This window comes from Bison bison, unplaced genomic scaffold, assembly GCF_000754665.1.
Source record: "Bison bison bison isolate TAMUID 2011002044 unplaced genomic scaffold, Bison_UMD1.0 scf7180017864367, whole genome shotgun sequence".
In the NCBI taxonomy this organism is placed as follows: domain Eukaryota; kingdom Metazoa; phylum Chordata; class Mammalia; order Artiodactyla; family Bovidae; genus Bison; species Bison bison.
Genome location: NW_011494939.1, coordinates 718,267 through 731,056, shown reverse-complemented (window position 1 = coordinate 731,056; position 12,790 = coordinate 718,267). Strand labels below are relative to the sequence as shown.

Sequence of the window (12,790 nt, the reverse complement as noted above, 5' to 3'; positions counted from 1 at the left end):
CAACAAAGGTCCGTCTAGTCAAGGCTATGGTTTTTTCTGTGGTCATGTATGGATGTGAGAGTTGGACTGTGAAGAAGGCTGAGTGCTGAAGAATTGATGCTTTTGAACTGTGGTGTTGGAGAAGACTCTTGAGAGTCCCTTGGACTGCAAGGAGATCCAACCAGTCCATTCTGAAGGAGATCAGCCCTGGGATTTCTTTGAAAGGAATGATGCTAAAGCTGAAACTCCAGTACTTTGGCCACCTCATGTGAAGAGTTGACTTATTGGGAAAGACTCTGATACTGGGAGGGATTGGGGGCAGGAGGAGAAGGGGACGACAGAGGATGAGATGGCTGGATGGCATCACTGACTTGATGGACGTGAGTCTGGGTGAACTCCGGGAGTTGGTGATGGACAGGGAGGCATGGCATGCTGCAATTCATGGGGTTGCAAACAGTCAGACACAACTGAGCGACTGAACTGAACTGAACTGAATAATGAGCTACTAGAAAGTAAGAAAACAACCCCATTTAAAATCACGTCAAAAAGAATAAATTATCAAGGAATATACTTAACCAAGGAGATGAAGGACCTATATTCCGAAAACTATAAAACACTGGTGAAGGATACTGAAGATAATACAAAGTAATAAAAAAAATCCTGTGTTCATGGACTAGAAGAATTAATGTTGCTAAAATGTCCATATTACCGAAAGCAACCTACAGGTTTAATGCAATTCCTGTTGAAATATCTAATACATCTACAGAACTAGAACAAACAATCTTAAAATTTATATTGAACCACAAAAGATCCCAAATAACCAATACCATTTTGAGAAAAAAGAACAGAGCTGGAGTTATTAAGATTACGCTAAAAAGTTACAGTTATCAAATCATCAAGGTATTGGCACAAAAACAGACAGGTTCATGGAAGAAAATAAAGAGCCCAAAAATAAATTCATGCACCTATGGTTAATTAATCTACAACAAAGGAGACAAGACTATAGAACAGAGAAAAGACAGTCTCTTCAATAAGTGGTGCTGGGAAAAATGAACAGCAAAAGAATGAAATTAGAACATTTTCTCACACCATAAGCAAAAATAAACTTAAGATGAATTAAAGACCTAACTGTAAGACTGGAAAACATAAAACTCCTAGAAGAACACATAGGAAGAACAATCTCTGACATAAATTGTAACAGCGTTTTCCAGATCTGTCTCCTAAAGTCAAAGAAAAGAAAAGCAAAAGTGAAACCTAATTAAGCTTAAAAGCTTTTGCATAGCAAAGCAAACCATCAACAAAACAAAAAGACAACCTACAGAATAGGAGAAAATATCTGCAAATGATATGACTGATAAGGGCTAACATCCAAAACATATAAAGAGCTCACATAACCCAACACCAAAAAAAAAAAAAAAAAAAAACCCAAATAAAAAGTGTGCAGAAGACCTGAACAGACATTTTCCCAAAGACGACACACAAACAGCCAACAGGCACACAGAAAGATGTTCAAGCTTGTTAATCGTTAAAGAAATGCAAATTAAAACCACAACTGAGATATTACCTCACACCTGTGAGAATGGCTATCATCAAAAACACCACAAATAACAAATGTTTGTGCAAATGTGGAATAAAGGGAATCTTTGTACACTGTTGGTGGGACTGTTAATTGGTGTGGCCACTGTGGAAAACAGTATGGAGGTTCCTCAATAAACTAAAAATAGAATTGTTATGTGATTCAGCAATTCCTTTTCTCCTGGGTATAATATCCAAAGAAAACAAAACTATAATTCAAAAATATACATGTACCCTAATGTTCATGACTATTGCATGCTTAGTTACTCAGTCATGTCTGACTCTTTGGGACCCTTTGGACTGTAGCCTGCCAGTATCCTCTGTCCATGGGACTTTTCATGCAAGAATACTGGAGTGTGTTGCCATTTTCCTCCTCCAGGAGATCTTCCCGACTCAGGGATTGAACCCACATCTCCTGTGTCTCCTGCACTGCAGGCGGATTCTTTACCAGCTGAGCCATCAGGGTCATACTAACATTATTTATAACTGCCAAGAGATGGAAGCGACTTAAGTGTCCACCAACAGATGAAAACGGATGAAGATGTGGTATGTATGCATACAATGGAATATTACTCAACCATAGAAAGAATGAAATTTTGCTATCTGCAACAACATGGATGAACCTCAAGAGTATTATGCTTGGTGAAATAAGTCATAAAGAGCAAGAAATATTCTATGTTATCACTTACACATGGAATCTAAAAAATAAACGCCAGAATATAATAGAACAGAAACAGACTCACAAATATTGAGAACTAGAGGCTTGCAGTGTGGAGGGAGGAAGTGGAGGAGAAATATAGGGGTAGGAAGTCAAGAGCTAAATATTAATAAATATAAAATAAACAGGCTGTAAGGACATACTGTTCAGCATATGAAGATAGCCAATATTTTATAAAAACTTTAAATGGGGTATAATCTAGAAAAACACTGAATTTCTATGTTGTTCACCTGAAACTAATTTAATATTGTAAATCAGTCATACTTTAATAAAAAAAGAAAAAAGCTATCTGTTGGGGATTCTGAGATTCTACGAATGGACAGGGAAAATTAATCCTTAGGAAGCTGAGACCAGATGTGAAAAATGTACGTCCATTTACTTAATTCCTTTCTGTCTACAAATCCCTCATTTCAATCACGTTAAATCTCTATATGCTAACTTCTCTTAGGTATGAAATTGAACTCGAATTCTCAGAGTTGAGTATGAAACTTTAAAAAACTGTAGTAGAACAAAAAGCAAGCAGTAATGTCAAGAAGTTTGTTAGCTGCTGCAGTTCCTAAGTTGCTTCAGTCGTGTCTGACTCTGTGCAACCCCATAGATAGCAGCCCACCAGCCTCCCCCATCCCTGGGATTTTCCAGGCAAGAACACTGGAGTGGGTTGCCATTTCCTTCTCCAATGCATGAAAGTGAAAGTGAAGTCGCTCAGTAATGTCCAACTCTTGGACTACCCCATGGACTGCAGCCTACCAGGCTCCTCCGTCCATGGGATTTTCCAGGCAAGAGTACTGGAGTGCGGTGCCATTGCCTTCTCCGGATGTTTGTTAGATAGGAACCTTATCATTCATTCTTCAGAGATAGGATCCATTAGTAAATTCTCAAAATGGCCAAGATTCAATTCACTACAAAATGTTAAAACCCCAAAATGAACCAATGAACATGACATGGTTAGCGCTCTCAAGTAGCATACAAATATTTGCTGAGTGCTTACTATGTACTCAGAGAAGGCAATGGCAACCCACTCCAGAACTCTTGCCTAGAAGACCCCATGGATGGAGGAGCCCGGCAGGCTGATAGTAAGTATTGTTCTAAATGCTTTTATGTATTTGGCATTTAACCTTCATTATAGTATTATGATGTAGGTACTGTTATTATCCCTCTTCTACAAACAAGGAATTATATATTAACCCAGAGAGGCCCGGCATGCTGCAGTCCATGAAGTTGCAAAGAGTCAGACACAACTTGGTGAATGAACAAGACACTATTTAACCTAGACAGGTAAATAATTTTGCTATTACAAAACTAGTAATTTTGATAGTCTGGTTTCAGAGCACATGCTCTTAGCCACTGTGACACATATTTAGGAAAAGAAAAACTAAACAAGCCTACACACACTGACCAGATTTTATGGATTTTCTAAGACTGTTCTGACTTTAAATATTCTGTACAGTTGTTAAGACTACTTGACCCCATTGTGACTGGGGAAAAATATTATCTGCAAGAGGAATGTACTCAACAGATTTATGTATCTGATATTTAAACTCAACAAAACACCATCACATGACCGATTTAGCTGTGCTTTAGTCACTGCACATCAGTAGATCATTTAGCTATATATAAGTAGTGTCTGTGAACAACACAAGGCTTTAGGCTCTCATTGCATAGAAGCAGTCAAAATTATTCACAGTGATTTTGAGTAAATCTTAAGTCCTACAATATCACTAAGGAAGTTGAAAGTTGGTCCCTTATACTGAAGAGAAAACAAACTACTAGTCTCTGAACCATAACATTACTAATACTATAAACTGCTTTGAATTTTACTACCACTGTTAATTATCAAGTAGAGAAACTGCTTTGATAAAGTCATGTCCAACTTTTACAATTGGTATATAGAAAAAGAATACAAATATCACTTTCATAAATACTTTAAGATGCTGCCTATCAAGGTATCAATTGCAAAAAAAAAAAAAGAAGCCACTAGATTTTAAGGAAATCTTCATATGGAAAATAAAATGATGTTACTATTAATCTTTACAATAAGTATAAAATGACAATGTGAAAATATAATTTTTCCTTTCTTTGCTGTCATATGTAGTTTGATTTCATACTGACTTTACAATAGTGCCTAATTTAAATCTTTTTCCCAATAATTTTTACCTTTAAAGCTGATTTACTTTTGATGACATGTTCCATAAATCTATATTCCAGAATAGTAGGTTATTTGGCAGAAAACTTGAAGGATTTTGTACCTGTCAAGAGGTTAACCTCCTAAGGAAAAAACCCAACACACACACAATTCACTTGCTTTCAGGCTAAAGGCAATCAATTGTTTCAAAATGCAACAGTACTTTCAGGTCTAGACCTGCAGTAAGTCCATCAGAAAAGCACTTGGAAAAGCATGATCTGTCAAAGAAGAACAACAGAAATCTGCTTAGCTTGCTGAAAACGGAAGTACATAATCAAAATAATTCTACATAATATCTCATTACCTGAACGGTTTGCTGGTTAAAACCTATTCAAAAGTTGAAAGTGAGTGGTTTGAACATTTATAGAAACAACAAATCAATAGCATACACATCAGGAAACATAACTTTTCCTGATTAAGGACAATTAGTTTTGTCATCTTTTCATATATTTTTATGCACAACAGAGGACACATCTAGAAAAAAGAGCCTTACTATGCCTCTGGAATTATGTTTCTAAGATTAGAATGTATTTTCTGAAAACCAACTAGTGGGATGGGTTACCAAAGGAAATAATGGGACATGTTTTCCTAGAAGTCTTTAACTAAAGTAAGGAAGATTGCCAATGGCTATTAAGGGTGCTGAGACAGGTTTGCGAGCCTTCAAAACCCTGGCAACTGGAGTGCAACGGATGATCTACTCTCAACGTCTGTCAGAAACTTAACTGCTCTCAGTGCCAACAACCAAAAAGGGCACGCCTGCTGTAAGTTTGATCCTCCCAAGTCCCTGACAATTTTGGAGAGAAAGCAAAAAATCTTTCCAGTCCATTCTTTTCTGATGGCAGTTTTTTTCTGTCAGAATTTCACAGAAGGGCCTTCAAATACGTGCAAATTTATAAACAAGTAGATAAAAGAGATTTTCTCTTCTGAAGATAATAATAAACTGAGATAGGCCATCTTCCTTCTAGGGAATGGCTTACTTACTCTTCCCTGAAATAAAAAATAGGCTTTAAAATGCTAGGAATCAAACAAGTGCTAAGAGGTCAAGATCTAAGGCCAAAGAGCTAGATAGAACCTAGATTCTCAGACTCCTGATTCAGCGTTCTTCTAGGAAATAGCTATTCCTAACCTATCAATCTTTGTTAAACATGTCTACAAACATCAATAGAAATATGCAACTAGTTTACTTATAGAAAAATATCTCCTATAATTTGAATCTATACACAGTAAATGATCAACTGACACACAGCAATTTATTAATTTTCAGATAGTTTAAAGTATACAGCTACTAACTGATAGATAAGTGTTTTGATCCCCAATTATGATTCCACTGCAAAAATATCACTTACTGATCACCTACTTTTGGGTAATGGCAAGCCACTCCAGTACTCTTGCCTGGAAAATCCCATGGACGGAGGAGCCTGGTAGGCTGCAGTCCATGGGGTCGCTAGGAGTCGGACACGACTGAGCGACCTCACTTTCACTTTTCTCTTTCACGCATTGGAGAAGGCAATGGCACCCCACTCCAGTATTCTTGCTTGGAGAATCCCATGGACAGAGGAGCCTGGTAGGCTGCAGTTCATGGGGTCACTAAGAGTTGGACACGACTGAGCGACTTCACTTTCACTTTTCACTTTCATTCATTGGAGAAGGAAATGGCAACCCACTCCAGTGTTCTTGCCTGGAGAATCCCAGGGACGGGGGAGCATGGTGGGCTGCCCTCTAAGGGGTCGCACAGAGTCAGACATGACTGAAGCAGCTTAGCAGCAGCAACTTTTGGGTACTATGCTAGGTGCTAAGGATACAAGAATGAACACAGTCTCCTCCTGTTAAAAAAAATTTTATGCTTAAAATCATCCTTATAATATTGCTTTAAATCTCTATAATGCTTTATAAGGTGCATCTCTCTACAGAATTTTACTAACCCCTGGTGAGTTTGGCAAGAGAATATGATCAGAACAGAATGTTTCTATCCTAATGCAGCTATTTTTACATCACAACACTGACTTCCTTGGTTTCCACTACACAAATATTTAAAATCTGAAGTGTACCAGATAAAGTGTACCAGATAAGCATGGTCTGTGAGAATACTTAACTTCTACCTTTTTAAAAATCCCACACTTATTTCAAATGGTAATGCTGGCCCTAACACAGTGATTCCTTTGTAACAATTCCAATTAATATTAATACTAAAAGACACTAAAACGTAACCTCTTATAAATGACTGTAATTTAGATAAACCATCAAGCTAACTAGCAAAATGATATGAAGAGATGAGTATTTAATTGTCAGACCAAACGCTGAAGTGTGTTATTCCTGTACTAGGTATAAATTTAAAATAATTAGTATGTATATATTTTCTTTTAAATAATTGTATAGAACTTGGATTACTTAAATTATCTCATTAATTATATGAGTTACTATAAAGTAGCATATTAAAGAGCGGCAAAGATGTGATATGGTCTGCCTCCTTTCCCCTATAGACAAATACAAAGTAGCAGTTTGGGATTGGAATTTGGTCTTTCAGCCATCCAAACCAGAGCATTATAATCCATTCTAAAAACAGTTTCACTGTAAGAAACATTAAACTTGAAGAAAAAGCTCTAAGCCACCACTTCTATTATAAACTTAGAAACTTTTTATTAAAGTATTTTGACATTATACTCAAACTGTACAGTTGAGGACAGGGAGAGAGAACACATAAAAATTTGTTAACCAGTATCAACTGATTCATATTAATAAAGGATTAAATACAAATAACTTAAGTGGCTATAAAACATTATCAGTTTATCTAAGGCTGAATAACCTTTCTGAATGATGGAAACCACAAGCCTTTAAGTCGAATCCTTAGACTTCACTGTGTGTTGCCTCATGCTTCTTTTTTATACCCTTAAGACTTCAGTTTCTCCTAACCACTATTTTTAATTTTTATTACAGTATCTTTTCTTAAAAGATAATAAAGTTCACTTTAAACATAAGCTTAAGGGACTTCCCCGGTGGTCCAGTGATTAAGATTCCGTGCTTCCACTGCAGGGGGTGTGGGTTTGATCCCTGATTGGGGTACTGAGATCCCATATGCCCTGAGGTGTGGCCAACAAAAAAAAATAAATATATAAATGATACGCTAAAGTCATTAAAAAATTAAAAACAAAACAAAGACATAAACTTAAGGGAAAACTCAGACAAGTCAATTTGATTTATACAAAAATAAGACTGGCATTAAGAAACTTCAGCAGAGATATTGTTACACTGTGTCACCAAATAAATAAAGGTTATCAAATAAATAAAGGTTAAAATAAACACATAAAATTAAGATACAACACTCCCAGAGAAAAATATCAATAACTTCAGTTTGCTAACTGATACCTGTAACTGCTAATCTGATGTCGAGAACAATCTTCTGCAACTGGTCCTGACCAGAGGTAAACTTCCTATATCTCCTGGAAATTACTAAATAAAATTACTACTTACTAAATAATTTTTACTAAAATTTACTAAATAAAAAAAACTCCCTGAATTTTAAGGTCTGGCAAACAGAGACTTCACCAAAATCTGAGTCTTTTTTGTAAATTATCCTTAGTTTTAATCTGTTCCATTTTTTTGGAATGGTCAAATCTGATTTTACTGATCTTTGGCAATGGTATAAGGTCATCAGTTCAGTCTCCCTTCCTCCATATTATGTATTATGATATATAAATAGCTTGATACTTGCTATCCTGTCATGGTGGCTTAGTCACTAAGTCATGTCCGACTCTTGGGACCCATGGACTGTAGCCCGCCAGGCTCCTCTGTCCATGGGATTTTTCCAGGCAAGAATACTGGAGTGGTTTATCATTTCCTTCTCCAGGGGATCTTCCCCACCCAGGGATCAAACCTGGGTCTCCTGAACTACAGGGAGATTCTTTACCGACTGAGCTACCAGGGACACTCCTGTCATGGTTCAAACTTCAAGGCTTAATTACTTCCCAGGCAGGTTAACTAACACCTGGGTGTTTGACAGTGGAATAGGGTTCTAAGAAAATGAAACTAAAAGCCACGTGGTTTTTGGTCCCTAGTCACACCTGTAAAGTTAGCAGTCAGCAAAGTGGAAAACAGGATATATTACATAAACTATCTTTTTTCTTATCTTAGATAAGTCCACTCATGAGATCTAACACTTTCAAAGGGGAAAGGAAATGAACATGTATTAGGCATCTGATCCTGGCCAAAACTTTCCTGGATCGACACTCATTTAATTCAACAAAAACAAAAACAATAACAACTCTGTTGAGTAGTAATTACTCTCATTATACATATTAAGAAATCTGTCCAAAGTAATTCTGCCAGTAAGCATAGAAGCCAGGGTTTGAACCAAGGAGGTTCTGCTGCTGCTGCTGCTAAGTCGCGTCAGTCGTGTCCGACTCTGTGCGACCCCATAGACAGCAGCCCAACAGGAGGTTCAGATTTCCCAAAGTCAGTATTTTTAGTACTCATAGGTTTTTAAGGCTAAAGCACTGAGTAGTACCATGTAGAGCATTCAATACAATTCCCCTATTACAGGTGAGGAAACTGAGGCCCCAAAAGATTGAGACTTGCCCAAGGACACACTCTTGTGGTGAGGTTAGGATCTGAATTCACATCTCCTGATTTCTAGTACAGTTCTGTGTTTAATTATTTGTGTGGAGGGGTGTGTGTGTGGGGGGAGTTTGAGTGTCACTCTTGATATAATTTATATGTTCTTTAGAACATCCCAAATGTCTCCAATTAAAATACATTTGTGTGGCAGGTTAGGGGTGTATATTTTTAGTGAACAAATATAGTATAAAAACTCAATAGGCATTTGTAAATTATTGTTGTAAAGAAGTCTGTTGTGAATATATTTATTCAGTGAATAACTCTATTATGTACTGGCTACTGTGCTTGACAATGAGAACATAACTGTATAAGATAAAACCCCTAGCGTTCTCATGAAATTTACATCTTGGTGGAAGATACAGACAAATAAATTGGCAATTGCCAATGCACTGAGTCAATGCTCTGACAGTAGGAGCACAAGATGTTATGGGAACAGGAAGCAAGGGCACCTGACCCAGACTAGACTTTTCAAAGGAACTGATATGAAAAATGAGGAGTCAGCCAGTTAAACAAGGGGTATGGAGTGTGCAAATGTCTCATGAAAAGCAAATAGCACTGGCATGTGAAGCAGGAAAAGGCCAAGGGAGCTGTAGGAAGAAAAAGGAGAGATGAAATTAGAAGAAAAGAAACAAATTATACAGGTCTTAGAAAGCAAGGGCTTTACAATCGTGTCTATTAGAATTACCTGGGGAACTTAAACAGATGTCTGGGCTCCATCTCAGACCAATTAAACCAGAATCTCCAGGAAGGAGACCCTGGCACTGATATTTTTAAAAAGCTAACTAGATGATTCTAATATGTGGCCAGGATAAAAAACCACTGTTTAAGCTATAGGGGGAATTAAACACATCCATTTATTATTACAAATAAGGGAAAAGGTGATCTATGGGCTCTAGTTTCTTTATAAAAAAGCAGGCTGAAAAAAAAAAGCAGGCTGGAGCAAGTTAGAGGTAGCATAATAAAACGAAAGGAGTCACAAAGCATTCATTTTGTCAATGAGTCTGTCACCTGATACTTGTCTGACCTTAGATTAAAATGTCATTTCTCAGAGACAGCAATACTGCCTTCTCTACAGGATTGTTTTGTAGCTCAAGACAAACATACTTAAAAAAAACAGCTCAATAACTATACTAATATAAACCTTGATTTTCTAAGATTTATGCTTCTAAACTTGCACAAATTTAAGGATCATAAATATTTTCAGAGATAAAATCTTTTATGATGCTTAAGAAACACATTTCATTTACAGAATCACCTCTCCCTTGAAATTCAAGATATTTAAATAATAAAATAGAGAAGTGATCCTTGTAATGCTATTTTTGTTGCTAAAGAGATCAAACAGGATTAAGTTAGCCCTTTTCAAATAAACAGATCAACAGAGCAAATGACTTTTAAATGGTAATAGTAAATGTTAAAAAATCTTAATTCAATAAAGGAAACAAAGTGAACTCTTTTAGGAAATGTATGACCTATCTTACTATTTAAGTATTTTACTTGTAAATTTACCTTTTTTTTTTTTTTTTTTAAGGCAATACTTCTTTGGGATGGAGAGGCTCTTATACTGACAGGAAGGAAACTCTGCTTTAAGATGAGGTTGTTCCCAGGCAAAGCCATTGATTGCTCTTTTACAGTCCTCCTTTCACATATATCTAGCCCATGAGAAGATACACTCATGCAGTAATTCTTGGGTTTACAGCATTTGTATTAGTGACATCTCCTTAATGCTATATCTAACTTACTAAAAATTGAGAAAAAAAAGCTTTAGACATATAAAAACACTGTTCTGAATTTATATGTGGTTCATTTTTAATTCTTGAACTAAACTGATTGGAATGTCTTTCAAACTTTATATTCATAAAATCAATGATAAAATATTAAGTTAATTATTCATTCATTTTCTTTTTATTTCCCCCATGATGCTATGACTGTTACCATGTGCTATCACTTCTTTCAATCATCTATTTCGTGATTTTAATAGGAAAACACTCTATTTTACAATGATGGAAAAACCTATAAGAAACTTTTGAAAAAACTTAGAGATGAAATTTAATTTTATCCAAAAAGGTGACATGAGAAAACTCAGAAAACCAAACAAAATACCCCCCACCCCTACCCACCCCCCCCACACCCCCACTGGGCCCTCTTCAGATAATTCTGGCTGATGACACTGCAGAACAGTTAATCTGATAATTAAAATTTTCCAGAACATGTGATGTTTAGATAGAGATCTATGCTGTCAACCAGAATTCAATGATTCAGTCTTAAAAAATGTTAAAACTTGAATACAGACATATTAACAAATTCTTACACTACAGTTGCTTCTAGGATCCATTAATAAAGACGTGCTGTGATTTATACAAATTAAATTAGCCAAGTGGTATCTTAAGTATTTTGTAGGTCTTTCCTTAACAACACGCAATCCAGTACATAAACAAATTTTGTACAGTGCAATGTAAGCAAATACCCAGAGAACCCAGCTTCTGAGCAGGAAAACATGCGACCGGTATTGCCCACAGTGGTTCAAATGTGGCCATAGTAATTACCCGATGACTTGAGTTAACAGAAGTTTACCTACCCAAGTTTTCCAGGGGTTCTCCCAGGCCTCACAAACTACGATTCAAAACATCATCTAGCAAACCCATGTACTGCATGTGCCCAAAGGCGCAGTGCTGGAATGAGGAAGCTTCACCAAACGAAATCACAGCTCTACTTCATTAATACGAAGGCTGTTTTTCACAGAAGCCCCTCTTATTGCGCTCCCCTTACCCTTTATATAAGTACGTAAACAGCTTCCCAATTACTGACATCCAAAACAGCTTTCGATTCCTAAGCCTGGTAACGAGCCATCATCACCACTATTCCTTTAGCATCCTAAAATAAACCCCTCAAGCCGCGATCAAAACACACTGGCTGAACGTCTGGTGTTTACACAGTCCAATTCTGGGCGCTACCCTACCTTTCCGAGCCACTTAGGAGCTATAAAGCAGGCATCACATATTAGACTTACTAAAGACACAAATCGCGAGACAACGTCTCAGGTCTATGAATGAAATATCCAATACGTTTATACGTTTGATTGTCTCGGTTAAAAGGAAAAAAACAACTTCGAGTTGAAGGGTGGGAGAGGAACTATGGGCTACGGGGATGTAGCCTTCCAAACCCCAGCCGGGCGATTTAAACCCAGTATGAGGCAAACGCAGGGTCGCCGGGCTGGCGCGGTCGGAGTCCTCGGGCGTGACAGCCCCTCAGGAAGAGCTCACGGTTTGGCACCCGGGATCGCTCACGCCGCGGTGCTCGCGGGTCGGGTGGATGTGCAAGGGTGCGGGGGACCTAGCCATCGCGGCCGGGGCGGCGGCCCTGGGCGCACTTCCTCAGTCTCTAGCCGCCCCATCCCCAAAAATGGGAGAGGAAGGAAACGAAGAGCGAGGCGGCGGCCAGAGGGAGAAAAGAGGGAGCGGCGAGCCCTCGCCTCTGCATCTGGGTGAGGCCAGCGGCAGGCGGAGGAGAGCGGGGATCGCAGACGAACTCTCCTGCGGGCCGAAGCTGGGAGAGACGACGGGCGGGCAGCCCCCGCCCAAGTCGGCGGGCGCGCCCGAGAGTCCCCGGCACCCACCCGGCCCCATCCCGACCGCGCCCGCTCCCGGCCTGTCCGCGTTCTACTCACGCTCGGGGCTCCTCGAAGCTCCGCGGCTCTAACCGCATCGGGTCCCAGCCCCGCGGGCGGC

General features: G+C 38.3%; 1 protein-coding gene across 2 annotated transcripts in view; it reads right to left on the bottom strand.

Annotated features, from left to right (window-relative positions):
- Positions 1–12,790, bottom strand: part of PIK3CA (phosphatidylinositol-4,5-bisphosphate 3-kinase, catalytic subunit alpha) — a 90,274-nt gene extending 77,484 nt beyond the window's left edge. Inside the window, exon 1 of one of the 2 annotated variants that reach the window (XM_010855613.1) lies at positions 12,730–12,790. The gene's annotated coding sequence lies outside the window, so the exon portion shown is untranslated. The remainder of the gene's footprint in view (positions 1–12,729) is intronic. The other variant, XM_010855614.1, reaches the window with a different exon arrangement.